The following is a 12044-nucleotide window of genomic DNA, read 5'->3' on the forward strand; positions in this document are numbered from 1 at the left end:
AAAGTAGCGCAAAAGTCAATATGGGATTCCACGCTTGAGAGTTCACTTTGTGACAGTGATAAACAGTGCTTGTGAATAAGTTCTAGTTTAATTTAGGCGTCAGGTCATATCGCAATCCTTGCTGCCCCAACTTTTTTCGAAGTTAAAGCATGCTTGCTGAAATAACATGAGAGCTTCCAAACAGAAAATATGCAACGCTTATTATGTTTGATGTATTCATGTTTATAGAGTGTGTTCTTCAATTCCACGTGACTTTTCAGTTGGTGGGGCCTTACCATCAACCCCACCAAAACTAAGCACCTGCCTGGGTATTTTGTACTATCAGACACTCCACCCCCACAACTCCTAATTGGTGATGGGGCAGCTGTGGAGAGAGTGGAGAGTTTCCCATACCTGGGCAGTGTGCTCATGACCGGCTCCGGTTTGACAGCAGAGGTCTCACTCCGAATCAGTCGAGCAGCATTATCTTTTCATCGATTGCGTAATGCTGTGTCGAAGCTACCTGGTCTGTCGCTCCGCACGAAGCTTCAGGTCTTCTCGACCGCTGTCATTCCCTCCACTTAGTGGCGAATGGCAGTATAATCTGCATATATATAAAAGGCAAAGTTGTGAATGTGTGTCTGTTCAAAATGTTTAGCGTACTTCCCGACATGCAACAAAAACAAACTTTACATTTGCCATGTGGGTACTTTCCAGACTGTACACCATGCAAAAATGATACAAATACACTTTTTTGGGGGGGGGGAGCTCAATGATGAAAATTTTTTTCGCACGGCAAGTGAGCTGTGACGTTAAATATGTCACGTGACCCTCGCATGTGGAAGCGTAACGCATTGTAGTGTAGCGGTTAGCGCGCCACGCTACGAACCCGGCGACCCGAGTTCGATGCCCGCTCACAGCCACCACCGGTGAGGATTATTTTAACCGATCCTGGGCCTCCCCTAGGTCGACTCAGCATCAAACGAGTAACTGCTCTGCTGTGTGAACATCGCCACTGGGGAGACAAAGGCGGCGGGCATGGTGAATCCAAGTCCCGGGCGAAGCCGGGTAGTACAACTAGTATACATATAAAAAAGTGCATGTAAAAGTGAATAGTTTTATGTATAAAATATGCAATCAGACAGCACAACAAGTAAAGCATGGCATGAACCACCATCTCGCACCAAAAATGCATGAGAAGATTGAATTTACTCCATCTAGTTACACACTCCCCACTCAAGATGGCGGCGGCGTGTGTAGCAGCGTGCGAGTTCTGCGTGAGTTTAAACTGTGCGTGAGAATGAGCTGTGAGTGAGAATGAGCTGTGAGTGAGAATGAGCTGTGAGTGAGAATGAGCTGTGAGTGAGAATGAGCTGTGAGTGAGCAGTGTGTGTGAGTGAGCCGTGTGTGTGCGTGAGCCGTGTGAGAGTGAGACGTATGTATATGATTATAATACTTTTCGATTTCAAGCTTTCGTGACTGCAATGATTCATCTTCTTTGGTTCTTTCGGTAAAGTCACGTAGAATGAGAATAAAATAATAAATTGATAAAATAAAATAACAATAATCTCACGACGTTTCGGCCACAACACAAGCGGCCTTCATCAGGTGAAGGGACGAGACTGTCTGGTAGGACACTCCAGCGCTGTCCTACCAGACAGTCTCGTCCCTTCACCTGATGAAGGCCGCTTGTGTTGTGTCCGAAACGTCGTGAGAATATTATTGTGTTATTTTATTTTATCAATTTATTATTTTATTCTCATTCTACGTGACTTTACCGAAAGAACCAAAGAAGATTATAATACTTGTGTGTTGTAAGGGCCCATTGCCCGAAACGTCAACTATTCTGGATTATAATTTAGAGGCCACCCTCAGCAAATGTAGTTCAGCAGCTTCATGGCCGTAACGAGAGGGACTTCTGCGTTGTACTCATAGAATCTACGCTGTTCCCTGTCCTGCCTTTCAAGGTTGGAAGAGTCGGGGTGAGAGGTGCAGTGGTTGTTTTTTAATGGTTATCATGCTTGCTGTTGTGGTTTTTGTCAGTGGGTGGTATTTTTGTGGTTGCGGCCAATTGATTATCCAGTAGTGATTTGCTACTGTGGTGTAACGATGTCGCTTATTTTGTGTTTTGGTGGTTGTGAGCATTTTCCCGGCGGGCGTAACTAGGTAAGGCCGTAGGCTTTAAGTTACCGTAATGGCCTCGTGCTTTACTGGGTAAGGTGAGTTTTACCCGGCGGGAAAAACTAGGTAAGACCGTAGGCTTCCAGTTATTATAGCGGCCTAGTGCGTGCTCCGTCCACTGCTGCCCTGAGGCAAAGCCGCGCTCTGTCCACTGCTGCCCTGAGGCAAAGCCGCGCTCTGTCCACTACTGCCCTGAGGCAAAGCCGCGCTCTGTCCACTACTGCCCTGAGGCAAAGCAGTGCTCTGTCCACTGCTGCCCTGAGGCAAAGCCGTGCTCTCTCCGCTGCTGCCCTGAGGGAGAGTGGCGCTCTCTCCACTGCTGCCCGGAGGCAGAACCGCGCTCTCTCCGCTGCTGGCCTGAGGGAGAGCGGCGCTCTCTCCACTGCTGCCCGGAGGCAAAGTTGTGCTCCGTCCACAGGTGCCCTGAGGGAGAGCCGTGCTCCATCCACTGCTGCCCTGAGAGAGAGTCGCGCTCTCTCCACTGCGGCTGCCCCGAGATGTCGCGGGCGCTGCCCCAGAGCAAGGAGGCGCTGCTGCAGTCGTTCAACAAGCGGCTCAAGGACGACGTGAGCTCCATCCTGGAAAACTTCACGGAGATCGTCAAGACGGCCAAGGGTCGTGAATGAAGAGTCCCCTGTGTGGGCTTCAGTGGGGCCGTCTGGTCGGGCAGCAGAGACACGAGAGGCCAAGAAACGACATTCCAGTAGTGGGCTGAGCTCAAGGAGGGCTAGCTCGAGCACCATCCTGCGGCGGGGAAAGCGGTACAGCCGAGCCCACAGCAGCAAAGAATCTGCTGTCCCTGTCTGGGGGGGGGGGGCTGTTCAACTCTAGCATATGGGCGAGAAGCCGTGCATGTGTGACGAGTGCGGCAAGATGTTTTCTCGCGCTCGGCCTACAAGTACATATATATTTTTTCTTTTCCGCTTGTGTGTTAATCTGTGTGTACCCCGGAAAATTTAAAGATGGAAATTCTCCTGCTTTGTATCCTACTGCTGTCCCTCCCGGCCATATCTAGTGCCACACTCAACTCTGCAAACGGCTACCCTCGTTACTTTGCATCCATACTTGTTGCTCGATTTGCCACTACACCTGCAAATGAAACAGCTCATGGACACTTCTACACTCCATCATTGTATCCTTTTAAACCCTATCTTTGTCCCATTACTTCACTAGCACTCCTTCCAAACTTCATTCTGCTCTTAAAAATAACACCATCTGTGAGCTGCTGCTATTCGCCCAAGGTTCACCGCTCTTCATCCTTTCACAGAAAATACTTCTGCAAACTATTAATTCTACTTTTCTTATTTCTGAGTGGTATTGAGCTTCATCCTGGCCCAAATGTAAAGAACTAGTATAATTCTGTAGATTTTTCTGGCAGAAAAGGTGTTGGTGTTCTTCATGTCAACATCAGAGAGCTTGTGATTAAATTAAGTAAACTAAAACTATAAGTGGCAAATCTTGACCCGGACATTTTTTGCCTAACAGAAACATTTCTCACTCCTGCCGTCAATGACTTGCAGATTACGATTTACAACTACAACCTTTTTCGGCTTGACCGAGGATCTAAAGGAAGTGGAATTGCCATCTATTTTCGTAACACTATTGCATGTTCACCAGCTCACTCCTTGTTTAAAAAATGTTGCTTTGAAGGTTTGGCTCTCAGAATAGCTCTCCCAAATAATCAACAGGTATTGGTAGTGTGCTGCTATAGACCGCCTAGTGGGAAGGATGTTGAAGCTGCATCTGCACTGAGAGAGCTTTTTGGGGGCCTCCCGAAAGGTGAAATAGTTTTAGTGGGTGATCTAAATTGGAATTGGCTAAACCCGCCAGCCGTGGCCACAAATTTTGCAGATGAATTTAACCTGTTTTAATTAATAAATATTCCCACAAGACCCAACCTAAAAAAATCCGGGACAGTCATCTCTGCTTGACGTCCTATTGACAAATGCCCCTCACAATTTCGCACTGACTGGTGTTCTGGATAATAACCTTAGTGATCACTCCTTCATTTTTGGGGTGAGATCATCAGCCAGACCCAAAGCCCCCCCCCCTAAATTAGTTGAGAAGCACTCTATGATACACTTCAGCACTCAGGCATTTACTAATGATGTGCTTCACTCAGATATTGACAAGGTCTGTGATATCCCCAACCTGACTTTGGCTTGGGAGACCTTCAGGTACACGTTTCTCCAAATTCTTAACAAACATGCTCCGTTGGTTAGATTTAAAACTAAAGCCAACCACCTACTATGGTTTGAGCCTTTGATTACAAAGCTCATGAAAACTAGGGACAAGGCTTGGGCATGTGCTCAGAAAAGTAATTTGGTCAATGGCTGGTTAGAATACAGGATTTTAAGGAATAGATGCATCAAAAAAATCAGGCTTGCAAAAAATGCCTACTTTTCCTCCACTCTCCTGGAATCACATGGAAATGCCAGGATTTTCTGGAAAACAATCAAATGTATCGAAAAGGCATCCAAAACAGATAATCTGCCCGTTGAGCTTAACCGAAATGGGGAATATTTTTCAGATCCCAAAAAAATAGTTGACAATTTTAACCTTCATTTTTCTGAAGCTGGTAATATTTTTGATAATGTATTGGGAGTCACCCCTGCTCATGCAAATTCCTACACCCCTGTCCAAACATTAAACGAATTTAGTTTCCAGCCAATCCACGAAAGTAATGTTCTGAAACAACTGTCCTACCTCAAAGGGTCCTCCTCTACCGGAGCAGATAGTACTCCCGTCTTTGCTCTACTAACTGTTGGTCACCTAATATACAAACCTATAGCCCATATTTTCAACCTGTCCATCAAATAAGCATCAGTTCCTCTAGATTGTAAAGATTCCTATGTCCATCCACTTCACAAAGGGGGCCCTAAAGATGATCCAGATAACTACCGACCTATCTCAATTTTGTCCCTGTTAATGAAAATTTTTGAAAAATTATTGAACTACCAAATTAGCAGTTTCCTGTCCACCAACAATCTACTACATCTAAAACATCTGGGTTCCGGAAAAAATACAGCACCACATCTGCTGCATTAGACTCTCTGAATCACATTTACAGTAGCCTTGATAATAAGCAGTACTGTGCCTGTCTTTTTCTTGACCTGTCCGAAGCTTTTGATACAGTAGACCACAACACCCTGCTTAGTAAACTAAGTTGCCTCCGTTTTTCTGAAATCGCAGTAAAATGGTTTAAAAATTACCTCTTTTCTCGCACCCAAACTGTGTTCACAGATGGTTGGAGGTCAAACAGTGTTAAGATAACAAAAGGAGTTCCACAGGGTTCCATCATCGGCCCCCTCTTGTTTTCTCTATATGTCAATGACTTGGGCACTGACCTGGATAATTCCAGGGTAAATCTTTTTGCAGATGACACGATACTGATTACTGCGGGCCGCTCTCCGGATGACGTGATTGCTAAGCTCCAGGGTGATTTCAACAAACTACAACATCAGCTAGTTGCTCTTAAACTAGTCCTGAATACCTCCAAAACCAAGGTGCTATGCTTCTTACCAGGACTAAAGCGGGAAGTTATTTTTCCCCAATTACATTCCTTAAATAATTATCAAATAGAGCAAGTCAAGACCTATAAGTATCTTGGGGTCATCCTGGATTCAAAACTGAATTTTGAAGATCACATTTGTTATATTGGTAAAAAGACAAAAATAAAAATAGGTTTTCTGTATCGACACAAGCACTGCTTCCCCCCTGTTCCATTTGGAATTGATAAAAGCTACCATACTTCCTCTACTTGATTACTGTGACATCATGTATAAATCGGCCCCAAGTACTGTACTGAAGAAGCTTGATTCCATCTATCATTCGGCCTTAAGATTTGCATTTAACTGCCCATATAGGACTCACCACTGTGATCTCTACATTGGGTCAAACTTAACACCTCTTCATGTTCGACGGCTTGTGCACCAGATCTTATTTATTCACGATGTACTTACAAAAAAATCCACAGACTACCTGCTGGATCTCCTCTGTTTCAAAGAACAAATTTGAACTCAGGTCTTCGCTCATTTCCCAGCTTCACATTCCCTATTGCCGTACAAACACTGGAGGAAGGGCCTTTGCTATTGATGCCCCCAGGATCTGGAATGCTATTGCCAATAAACTGCAACTTGAATCACTACTTATGAGATCTTCACTCAAAACTGCTCTAGAGGAGTTGTACACCCCTAGCTGCCATTACTATTCAGCGGCCTAAAATAAAATAAAATGTTTCGCTCCGGATGACCGCTGCAAAGTATTATCTGTATTTTGATTTAGTGTGCTGATCTTAAAGGTGCATTAAAAAATTTGATACTCCGACTATGCTCCTGTTATTGTGGAGTGACTCAACGACATAACATGTTACATGTTACGTCGTTTATTATGAAAATTCGGTCACAGTTCCTATGATCGCTGTTACATTGCTTGTATGGCTTTATTTTGGTGATGTCGAAAAGTTTTTTGGTTTGGCCATGTTTGTTGTAGTACGGAGTTAGACTGATGGCCTTAATCTAAGTTGTCTTGTGGTTAAATTTCGATTTAAAGCTTTCGTGACTGCAAGGATTCATCTTCTTGGTTCTTTCGGTAAAGTCACATAGAATGAGACGACAGCGCTTCAATGATTGAAGCGCCGTCGTCCCGACAGTTCTGTTCCTTCACCTGAAGAAGGCTACTTGTGTTGTGGCCAAAACGTCGTGAGAATTTTATTGTCTTATTTTGTTTTATTGTTTTATTCTCATTCTACGTGACTTTACCGAAAGAACCAAGAAGATGTCTTGTGGTTGTTGTTGTTGTTTGACTTGCATCCCACTGGGCTTTTTGCACACAGCGTTGGTGTATGGTGCTTTTTCAAGAATATTTTGCTGTTTTTTCCTGGATTTTCTGTTTGCACAGTCACATAATCACTTTAAGATGTTTCTTGTTCATGTTTTTGTTTTTTGTATGTTGCGGTTGCACCCGATTCAAGAGCCAAATGGCTCACAGGGCTATACCTAATAACTGAAACTGAAACAATGATAATGTACATTTTAAAGCAACATATTTTAGATGATTTACGTTATTGCATACGTGCACTGTCATCGTAATGTAAGATTTAAAACAAATAAAGGATGCAGGATCCCGTATATTCATTGCCCTCAGGGGTCAGAAGGGCATTTGCTGCCCATGTGTTCATGTTAAATGGCTCGGTACACACACGGCTGCCATTTTCCTTTCCGCACACAGCAAACACAGCATCCTAGTTTGATGTCAACCTCGTTTCAGCCCGAGGGAAGTTCTCACAGAAGGCTGTTAAAGTCCTTGGACATTTCCGTTGAAATGGAAAGAATATAAAAACAGATATCTGTCGTGAAAGCAAAGAGTATTAGCCCCTTAGCCATTGTTTCGATATGTTAATGGGATATAATATGAATAAGTTACATGAACACAAAAACACGCATTACATTCGGATGCTGTTGCAATATTGGTATTTTGTGTACATATAGGTAGTAAAGATGACGTCATTGATATCTTACATGTTTTTCCGGACCTTGCACCTCCATCTGGGCAATATCTCATGCATCCACCATTTCCAGCTGCCAATGAGACCCTCATCCTTGCGTTCATCACATTCCGACTCAAGTATTGCAACTATCTCCTCTATGTCCTCCCCACATCCCTCATCACCACCAAACTCTAGATGATGCAAAATGACATTGCTAGAATTATCACACACACCCAATCCAATTCGGGATCAATTTCAAATCGCACTCACCGTATTCAAGATCCCCCAAGCACTCTCCCCTTGCGCCTATCTCCCCTCTTGCCACTACTGCCCTCCAGGAACTCTCCACTTCAGCAAGCAACACTTTCTTTTAAAGCCCCCAGTGAACGTTCTGTCGGTGAAAGATTGCCTTTTCAATCATCTGCTGCCCTCTTAGTCTAGAACTCCCTTCTCTCAGCCTTGTGTGCTATCAACACCCATACGCCTGTATTAAGTCCCAAGTTCCCTTTTCCCACTGCCTAAGACTGACCGCTTCTTTCCTGCCATAAAATAAATAGGTGCAGTATATTTAGATCCGGTGCCATTTCGCCACGATGAATACAATTATTTTCTTCAGTAGCATAGCTAACGTGGGCGTGGGGTTAAATTGACTACATATTGCGTGTTGCAAATCTGCACCACTGTTGGTAATAAAATTGACATCTATTTAATTATCAACCAGATCAGCTGATTGCTGATTAAGCTATCTTTAGGATTACTGCAGTAAAAATTCCACTGGTTATTCGTTCAGTAGCCATTATCACTCTCCAGCTCCCAAGCCCTGCTTTAGTCTGAATACATGTGATTAGATCCTGACAGTGAACCACGCCATACATATATGCAATGCCCTGGTCATCTCTGATTCTGTCTGGTCTACTACACCAGAGTATATATTTGGATCCGAAACAAATACATTAACACATCAAAATTCGTGTTTTATAATACAGCAATAGCAAATGCCAGGTGCTTTGCTCAAGATGGCAAAGACTGCTGATGACTTGCAGGGATAATGCACCTCAGTCCCATACTTTCCCTGCATCTTATTTTACCGGCAGCAAGAAGGGTTAAGAGAAACAATTTTATGATCTCTGAAATCACTTTACCCCCACAATTCCACAATAGAAATAAAAACCACTCTGCTGAGTGTGTACCAGTCTTTGCCATTCCCCATGTTGTGCTGATAGGGTCCCATAGCCAGTTCAAAGGTTTCTGCAGTGACAGCAACTAACATTCGTAACAATAATAGAATTTAACGACTGAAGATAATTGAAACACTCCTTCGTGATCAGCAACATTTATGGCAGCAGCACCCTGGCAGCGCCTATAAAGGTATAAATCGATGAGAAATTTTACATTTTTAGTTTGTACATCAGAAATTATTTAGAACAGTAATACCCTGGTATACGTCGGGGATGCGTTCCTGAAAGGCAAGACGACGAATATCGAAACGATTTAAATCAAATCGATTTATAGCAAGGACGTTATTCTTTGGTTCTTTCGGTAAAGTCACGTAGGTAGAAAAATAAAAGATAAAATGATACATCACGACGTTTCGATCGCAACACAAGCGGTCGTCCTCAGGCGTAAAAAAATAATCCAGTAGTGGAACTGCTGAACCAGCGAGAGAGCTGTTACAACAAGAGGTTATATATGTGGCGATAAACTGTTTATTATCGAGCTTTAGTGAAAACACAAGGGGTAATTTCTCCAGGATGCATTAAGTGGCAGGAAGGAAAGAAAGCAATGCAACCAGATGTACTGTATCATAATATCAGAACCGAATTGAGTTTGAAATATCTGGCCAACTGCGAATGTAATATTATGCAAGCACAGAATTTGTATTCTACATCCGACTTGCACATACAAACAAGGCGGTATCATTTATGCACAATGTTAGATTTTACTGCAAAGTTCAAAAGATTATTTAATGTGTTTGTCATTAAAAATGTATCATCTTTTCATTCTGTAGTCTACCAGGTCACTAATGAAAGGTTAATTCTGTTCAATACAACCGCTGTGAGCTACAGCTGCCTAAACCCATATTCTTACATCAGTCATTGGGACACAAAAAGCCATTTTGATAAATACATTAAAGTTTCTCAGACAATGCTATACATTTCATTAAAATTCACAATGTGCTACTTCACATAATGATTCCTGCCACGTTGGATAATTTATAAAGAGGGTAAATATTTATGACATCCTCCACTTCTGGCTGCACTTGACATCGGTGATGTAATATTTTAGGACATGTTGCCCGATGTATGGATGTTTGCGTGTCTATGTATGTATGCGTATGCATAGGTTCTCGCTAACAGCACTTGCCCCAGCTGTATGTTCAAGCTATACGGGGGATCTTTGTCTTTTTGTATGTGTGTGCATTCGTGTAGGGAGCGGTGGCGCAGCGGTAAGCGAGCTGCGCTACAAACCCTGCGACCCAATTCAATTTCCGCTCACGGCCAACACCAGTTTTGATGATCTGAACCGGTCCTGGGCTTCCCCTAGGTCGACTCAGCCTCAAATTAGTACCTGGTTCGATGTGCAAATATCGCCACTCGGGAGACAAAGGCGGCCGGGCGTGGTGCTGGCCACACACCCCACTCGTGTGCGTGCCAACCTTCATAGGTGCTACTCGTAAACAGAACTTGGTCCAACAGTCTATTAAGGCTATACGGGGGATCATTGTCTTTGCATTCATGTGCACTTGTGTGTTTTTGTGCACCCATTCAGTCTACCTCCTTTAGCTGTGAGCCAACCCTAATTACTGCATGACACGAATTCAGATACACAAACAACACGAACCTACCGTACTCTTTCTGCAATATTAACATTTGTAAAGGTAAGTGGATTTTCGGGAATGTTGCTGCCTACTTATTGGCTCACTCTTTGATGCCTCACTGCAAAGAATGCATAAAACATTATACGGAAAGACCTTCGGTGGCTTGAATAATAAGTGCGTAAAAAAAGGAACGCAAGGCATTGCAATATCTGGCAAGAGCCACTTGGAGAGAGTGTTGTGTGCTCCTTGTCCCTGGGCTATCCCCAGGACGCGTGTTCGAAGTCAAGAACTCTTGACAGCAATAGCTGCCTCAGAAAAAGCAGGTACCTGCGACTGCATTATACTCATCTGAAGATGTGTACTCGATAAACACCACACTCATTGTACACAACATATCTAATTATAGTTAGCTTATGCAAGTAATGTATATTATGTTATTTAACGACAGAGTATGTTAAATGGTGTGATTATATATTCTTGGGTCTTTCGGTAGAGTTACGTAGATAGGTTCAAAGAAAATAATAAAAAAACAAAAAACTACGACGTTTCGATCGCAACACAAGCGGTCTTTGAACCTATCTAATGTGTCTTTACTGGAAGACCCAAGAATATGAATCCCTGCAGTTACGAAAGCTTTAAGTCATGGTGTCATTATAATCCACTTGATTGACTCACACGTTTTTTTATGCATGGAGAAAAAATGTTAACACGTTGGACCTAAAAAGCTGCCGAGGTGTTCTTCGATTGGACGATGAGCTGCAGCTTTCTACGCCCCGGCTCAATTGGTTAGCGTTGTGCTTCATTTTTTCCCGACTGATACAAATTTCTCCCCCCCCCCCCCACCATTCTCTGTGATCGCTCCTGGGGTGCTCCACCCCGGACAGCATTCGCACATGATCCCGTCAGTAGGCGTTAGCGCAAACAACCGTCTTGTTTTGTTAAACGAAAAAAAAATCCTAAATGGCAGCGGTTAACGCCAAATTAAACTACGACGTGTATGTTACTTTGAATTGTAAATATGTTGCAGGTTACCTGATTAATTCGCGTTCTAAATCTAAGCACTTATACATTCCTTTTACCAAATAGGCACCCAGGCAGTGAGGAGTCATACCAATCTCAGTACCTAGATAGGGAGTAATTACACCTACTCAATATTAACGAGCACACTTGTGTAGCGAGTCCATCTGAGCCGCAGACGTTCTTTAGAGGCAACACATTTATTGTAACATCAACACGTTGACACGAAGGGGTAACTGCAACTTCACCAGATACAGCCTAGGGTGGTGACCACCCAGCTAACTACTCCATACGTAGGAGTTACAGCTACGAAGGGTCCGACCCTCACTCGGGTCCCCGGCCACGTGTTGATGCCTCGTAGGACGTAGAGCTTCCAGCTTGTAGACGTGGAGCTTCCAGCTTGTAGAATGCAGTGACCCCTGTCCCTCTCAGGGACCCACCTTATATAGCAGCCCTGCCCACCCTCTCGATCGTTCTAGCTTCCTCTCGATCCCTCTCGAGAGCTCTCCCTGGACACGTGATTACCCCCCCCCCACCTGGGGACTTCTCTGTGGACACTCC

This window comes from Petromyzon marinus, chromosome 2 (genome assembly GCF_048934315.1).
Source record: "Petromyzon marinus isolate PM22_M1 ecotype Great Lakes invasive population chromosome 2, UKy_Petmar_22M1.pri1.0, whole genome shotgun sequence".
Lineage (NCBI taxonomy): Eukaryota > Metazoa > Chordata > Hyperoartia > Petromyzontiformes > Petromyzontidae > Petromyzon > Petromyzon marinus.